Raw genomic sequence first — 7,534 nt, 5'->3', positions numbered from 1 at the left:
GGGCCTTTAGTAGCTGCTGCTCCCCTTGCTGCTGTCCCTGCTGCTCCTGGTTGGTGTCGTGGTTTGACAAGAAGAAGAAATTGGAAATATTCTGGAGACAAAGATTCAACTTGTTCCAGAGAACCTTATGTCCCTAATCAATAGGTAGTAACCTAAAGAGGTCTATATCTGTCTTTCCCTCTAACCCTCTTTCTCTCCTACCTACTGTTGGGGCATTGGAAGGGGTTAGGGTAGAATAAAGGTTGGAAGGGAGATGGAGGCATCATAACCCAATAAAATAGTTTAAAAAATAGTGTTAACAGCAATACAAAAGGCACTTAATTGTTTATTTAAAAATAATAAAATGTTGGAAAAGTAATTGGTACTGATAAGTGATGGTGGATCTGGGAAGAGTTATAGGGCAAAGTTCAGGTTAATATGATCAAAATATATATGAAATGCTCAAAAAATAATAAAAGTAAATCATATTGATGAGAAATTCAATAACCTTGTACAGAAATCCTCCAGACATATTCACTAATATTTGCTTTGTGTTATGGTCCTCATTGGAGGCAATCAAATCATTTTAAGAATGAATTTTAAAGACGAAATAAAGCAAAATAAGCAATGCCATATACTGCACAAAGAAGGACTTGGTGCCAATGTCATACCAAAAACTTGTGGCAATACTTGAATTCAGTAACAATAATCTGGAGTCCATACACACTGCAATTCTTTTTTACTATGTTTCAGGGACCAAATTCTCAAAACTGCAACATAAAAAGTTTTGAACCCCTGTAGTAATTTTCATGGGAAAGATGAAAATGGATTATTGAAGATCTGCGTCTCACCATAAGTCACCCTGCCTCTACCAGGGTATAAGCCAGCATCCCATTTCCTTCCTGGAGCCAATTTAGTAATTTTAGTAGAAGCCTCATCAAAAGATGAGTTCTACAGGGAAATGGGATCGGCAAGGGAACAAAGAAGAAAATTGGATGGGGCATTTTCACAGCTGCTCACCATAAATACAACAGTAGCTTAGTGAAGGAAAATGGGAGACTCTCACAAACTAGGTAAGTCAGTTACCATCTATTCTTAAAATATACTCATGAGGTCCCTTTGTTGATACTAGTTAACTCTGAAAGGAAAACAAATTAAAATGTATGCATTAAAAGCCAAATAGATGACTCAGCAAGGATAGAAACTAGCCACCCATGCCTGACAACCTGATTTTTATCCCCGAACACCAGGCTCGAAGGAGAGAACTGACTTCCAAATGTTGTCCTCTTTCTTCCAAATGAACACCATGACACCCAGACACCTGCACGCAAGCACACATATTCCACACACACACACACACACACACACACACACCACACAGGGGTGGGGGTGATGCTGTTGCTGCTGCTGATAATGATGATGATGTTAAAGCCTATTTATATTATTTTTATTTGTTGTAAAATGCCATAACCCAAAGGGGCCAATGGAAAGAAGAACTACTTTGGTTCATGATCCCCACCAGAGTCCATAATGGTGGTGGAGGCCTAGCAGAAGGCAGCTAGAACAGGAAGCTAAAAAAAATGACATTGTCAGCCACAAACATGAAGCAGAAAAAGCAAAATGGAAATGAGTTGAGGCTACAAATTCTCAAAACATACCTATAGAAATCACTTCTTCCAAATGGACCATACCGCCTTCTTTTAGGGCCACCAAATGAAGACCAAGTATCCCCTGAATCTATGGAGATATTTTTTCATTCAAACCAACACCTAATCTTTGTTTTAAGAATATGTAGGGGAAAGGAGAGGAGAAAGAATTAAAGCAGCTTTCTATTAGTGTAACTTTCAATCAGGCTCCTGGAGGATTTAACTCCAAGGAATATTTTGAAGAAGTTCAGAGAGCTACCCTAAGAATGGATTTGAATTTCTAGAGTGTGATAGGTCCATTTTATATAAGGGAACATAGATAACAGTTGGTGATACTGCCTAGAAGTGGCAAGAGATGAGAGTGGAAAGACAGAACAATGATTAATTTTTCTATGTATAACTGCAGAAGGTCAGAAATGTATACATATGCACACATGCATATCATATATATGTATATATATGCATGTATATATGTGTATATATATGTATATATATATGAAGCATAGTCATCATCAATATTTAACGTTGCTTTTACTGCCCCTTAAATCCTAACTATAAACACAAAAATAGCATGGTTTACAAGTTCCTTGATATCTCTACTATGGCTCTTCAAAAGGACTTGGCCCTCAGTGGCTTCTTACTTAGATCATACTACTTAATACTGCAGCCAAAGTGTTTCCCACTCATTTGAGTTATGGTAAAGTTGCCTTGTTTGAGTACAGTAAATCAATGAAGATTAAAAATAAATAACCAGAGTTGTCTTGCCCAGGGATAAGACACAGCTTCGCCAGCAACATGACTTAATTATAATGGGCCATGGTGGCTGAGATCCTTGTATTATCATTTAACTTCCTATCCATCATCCCACTTTTAGAGAACTACCTCCTTTGTTTGTAGAAACAAATGCATATGTTTAGAATGACAAGAAAACAAGAACTAATGGAGGAGACCTAAGTGTAATTCAAACACAGTTATACAAGTTTAGAAGAAGCAGGATTTCTAAATACCACGGGAATAGAAAATGAGTAGAAAGAAATGGAATTTTTCAAATACAGTGACTCCAGTCTTATTTAACAGGGTCCTATGTACCAAGACTACTGGGTTATGCTCGTCAATATAATCAACACCTTTAGGAAAAATCATATTGCAATATTCCTTCCTCGTCACACTTGCTTTTCCCTGGAGAAAACAGATTCCCCAAGAACCTTTCACTGATTTATTCTTTAAGCAAGGGTGGCAGGAAAAATAAATTGTAATGTTACCAGCTGGCTCAGAATTACCCATAGGGAGAAAACTATCATTGTTTAGAAAAATACCTTGGTATTCTGTTTTAGATGTGTGAACCCTGAGGACATGGTATGGAAGGATGGTACCAAGAACAAAAAGTTTAATTTTTACTCAAAAGTCCTAAAAGATTTTTTAAAAAAGAAATGCATGAAACAGAAAAGGCAGAACTAGACCCCTAAATAGGTGACGTTTGATGCAGATAGAATGTGGTGCAAGGACAGAACAAGCCAATGTGATCAGAAACTAAAACCACTGAATTTGTCACAGACAAATTCCTAGTGGGTGACTGGCAGCCAAAGATCAAGCAGAAAAGAGCACCATTAAATAGTTTTGTCATTATTGCTGCCCTCCAAGTCTCTTCCTGATAAAACCTACTGTATCTAGAACTTATTTATGTGTGTATCCATTTTGAAGAAATAGGAGATGGATAGTACAATCTTGTTCAACACAGAGCAGAGTCCTGTGCAAGAGTAGGTGTTGAGAAACTCAAGAATAAGAGTTTGGTGCAAAGGAGAGAGAGCTCTAGTAGATGTGGTCATGAGAATGTCACTGGAATGTTGCAAACCCCAGGTTTGCTATCGAGAAAGATTGGTTGCTGCAAATTTAGATAAATTTTGATTAAGTGGAAATTTAGATGGCAGCAGTCTTAAACTAAGAGTGACTGTTTGGGACAGGAACAAATACTACACTGACACATTTCTCACCAGTTCTTTGTGCAAATAAAGGAAAGAAGAAAGGAAGAAAATGTAGAAATACACCCAGGAATGAAAAAAATACCAAAGTCCCAAAGAAAAGAAAAACTACCATGGCTGGAACCAAGTGACTAGGCTAACATGACAACGTACGGGTCAAAAGGGCCACAAATAGCATCCTGGGAAACTTTCAGTTTTCTGTTTTTTTTTAATGTCTTTAGGATTATTTATTTTTATGTTAGAACAATTTAAAGGTTTCTAGGAATTCGTCTCAAGTTCAATGGCCACTATCCAATTGTCAACATAACGAATACTTCTGATATGAAACTCATAAGAGCTTAACTCTGATTCTAATAAGCAGCTAAAGATAAAGCAAGAAAAATGTAAGCTATTCTTACAAAAAAAGCAAGAAGAAATGAGTGAAATTTTCCTTAATATGTGTAGTCTAGAAATTAAATTCCTAGACTAAGACGTTTTAGAAACAGAGTTATATTATAAATTAATAGTTTAGTAGACAGCTAAATACAGATATGGAAATTATTTGGGATGAGCATAAGGAGTGTACATTAGGAAATCTATGACTCCTATGGAATTGATTGTCTTCATTTAAAATTATTTGACTCCCCTAGTCATTTGTAGAGATGGGAAATCTTTCATGAGGCTATAATACCAGGCAAAGAGAATGTACTACTCCCAAATAGGTGGGCAATGTTGCAAGATCATAACCTAACAGTAACTGAAGAAATCTATAAAAAAGACTTACAGCTTCTCAAGAATATCAGTTAACACTACATGTCTTAAGATGTACTAAACATGTTTCATGTGCTGTTTCAGTTCATGTAAAAATCCTATGGATATTATTTTTATTTGGATATCTATTTTTATTTGTTTCTTTTAAATGAAGAAACTAAGGCCGAAGGTAGTTTCTAAGACTCTAGTTACCTACCTTAGGTCACCGTGTGGTTTAGACATGACCATTGCTTGTCCTTGCATAGGCATCTTGCCTCACCTTAAATCCTAGACCAAGTCATTCAGAATAAAAGTCTAATAAATCCCTTGGTAATTAACATTCACTATTGCTCTGTTTTCTTCACTAATCCTTCACTAGCTCAGGCTCTGAAGTGTTTTCATCTCCAAAACATAAAATATGTGGCAATGATGTAGACATTGGTGGTAAGTGGGAGCTGGCAAGGGAACAAGAAATCCCCAAGAAAAAGCTAGGGAAATGGCTACTAAATCCTGCAGGTGAGTTCATCCATATTGTGTCACAGAGGGAAAAATTATCAACAAATTTTCTATAATAGTGTGCAAGACCAAAAATCCAACAAAATAAACTCCAAGATCTGTCTATCTGGTTTCGACTTCAGCAGAAAACACAAAGAATCCATGGCTGAGTATGATAAAGTCCATCCCATGCAAGAGAGATGGCCTAAGAATGAAAATCTGGGCTTAGAAACAGAAATCTGGTCAATGGTATTATCAACCAGCAAGAGGTCCTCAAGGTGGCGTGAGGCATGGGGCTGAAGTTCAAGCTAAGAGTTTGTCTCTGAGCTTTGTTTAAACATCTTTGAGACTTAAGGACATATCTCACATGTAAGCCCAGGCAAATTCTAGAACTACTACCTGGCCATTCCACAGAAATGAAGAAACAATAAGTTGTTATGCTTTTAAGCTAATTAAACCTTTAAGGCGATTCACGGTAGCAGTTGGCAAATCCAAGAGTGATTTACAATTAATTTTTTAGCATGATACATTTAAATAAAAAATCTACATTGAACTTAAATCTAAATGTAAACATTATGACTTTCACTTGTCCTTTATTTCATATAAATTAAGTATTTATTCATCAAGAGATTATTCATAATTGACATCCCAATTTCTTTTAAGATAGACTGGTAAAAACTTCCCAATCGGTCCTTCTTGAAGAGAATGCATATATTCGGTGTAAAGGAAGTCACTGCAGATGATGTGTCTGAGGGCTAATATATCACCTTTGGGCACATTTGTGTGAATTCATGTGACTTCATCTTATAGTTTACTAACTCTTTAATCCTGAGTTTCCTCATTGATATGAGACTCATCCCTGGTTCTCACAATGGCTGTAAAAAGCAATGGGGCTGTGCCTTGAATGAAGTAACATTCACTTCCTGTCATTGTTAGCTATCAAGAAATGAATTTTAGCTTCCAGAACGTGAGTCAAACACGCTCAAGCATTAGACCAGTTCCGAAAGGGAAGCCTAGTTCTAGCCTAAGACAAAGCAAGTAGGCGTTATATTCCAATCAGTGGACCACAGGAAGGTAAACATGGGGTAGTTCTGCTAAGCCAACTTGCTATGACAATCCCCCGGCTCTGCTTTCCAAGGCTGGAATTATAAGTGGGCCTTGTCCTCAAAAGGCATGTATGTAGGCTCCGGGACCTAAACCCCAATTCACATACATAACCCCTGAACTACCTCCTCATCCCCTCAATATATAGCTTTTTGTCTTAACTCCTGGCAGATTCTTTCCACCTATGTATGTATCGGGACCACGGAGTAAGCTCTGTCAGTTTTCACTTTTGAAAGTCTGAGAAGTCTCCTTAAGAAAGTGAATGCCTTGGACTCAAACTGGTCTCATTTGACTTGGCTGGCAGAGCGAGGGTGAGAACTTACAAATAGCTCTCCAGAGGGACTAATCTCAGCGCTGTCCTTCCGAATTACTTAAACTTCCAGAACTCTTTCAGATAAAAATTATTTAAATAATGACTAATGCATAGTTATCTACATACTTATGATCTTGAGAAAGGAAAGAGAAGGGGGAAAAAGAAAGAGAGACGAAAGGGAAAGTTAATATCAGTGAAGTGAAATATATTTATGATATGACCGTTCTTTCAGGTTTGACTTAACCTGTATATATATATATATATATATATATATATATATATATATATATATATATATATATATATATGAAGGCATGTACTGATACTAGCAGATCCCCACTATAAACTATGGGCCAAGTGATTAGCAGCCATTTGAGTCTGTATTAAAAATCTGATTTATCGCTTCTCGGCCTTTTGGCTAAGATCAAGTGTAGTATCTGTTCTTATCAGTTTAATATCTGATACGTCCTCTATCCGAGGACAATATATTAAATGGATTTTTGGAACTAGGAGTTGGAATAGGAGCTTGCTCCGTCCACTGCACGCATCGACCTGGTATTGCAGTACCTCCAGGAACGGTGCACCCCTCCGGGGGACATTACTGCAGGTTGAAAAGTGAGACTTAAAACATCTGACCCTTAAGCACTTTGCCTCTTTATTAACTGTATTGTGTATACGGGGACAATCTCTATGTGTGAGAAGCTATAAGGTGAATGTTATGTCTCGTGAGGAGTCCTGGTTTTAATATAATATAGTATTTTCATAGGAAACACATTACTTATAGCGTTCATAGGTTTGCTAGTGCTCTTCCTTACCACAAACAAGCAGATCACAAGTTTTGAGCTATAACTCAATGATAAAATCTACAGCATATGAGAAGCTGAAATTAAAGTTATATAGCAACCATACTTGGTTAAAACATATTACCTTTTATGCTAAACTTTATTTTTAAGTAATTTCTTAAAGTCCCACTCCAGCACAGTATCATCTTTTCTCTAAAACTGTACTTATACAACATCAAGACGAAGTGATTCACGCTTCTGCCCACAATTGTCCAACTCACTTCTTTAAGGCTCTGAATTGGAGCGATTAGTCACAGCTCTACCGCATGCGCCTTTGCAGAGTCAAGAGCTCCTGAGGGGGAAAAAATCTGATTTAAAGAAAAAAAACAGAACTTATTATCAAATAAAGTATGCAACACATACGTATCAGTTGTGCAATTGTAGACAAACTCAACTTCTCTGAACCACTTTCTTTATCTTGGCAAAAGAAATAGCAGTACTCTTATC

The 7,534-nt window shown here is 36.9% G+C and overlaps 1 non-coding gene across 1 annotated transcript; it reads left to right on the top strand.

Annotated features, from left to right (window-relative positions):
- The first annotated feature begins 6,643 nt into the window (after positions 1-6,643).
- Positions 6,644-6,834, top strand: U2l1 (U2 spliceosomal RNA like 1). The gene has a single exon (XR_015626194.1). It is a non-coding gene; the product is annotated as a U2 spliceosomal RNA (small nuclear RNA).
- The last annotated feature ends 700 nt before the right edge of the window (positions 6,835-7,534 follow it).

Source organism: Rattus norvegicus, chromosome 7 (assembly GCF_021556685.1).
Source record: "Rattus norvegicus strain SHRSP/BbbUtx chromosome 7, alternate assembly SHRSP_T2T, whole genome shotgun sequence".
Taxonomy (NCBI): Eukaryota; Metazoa; Chordata; class Mammalia; order Rodentia; family Muridae; genus Rattus; species Rattus norvegicus.
This window is presented reverse-complemented; position numbering and strand designations above follow the sequence as displayed.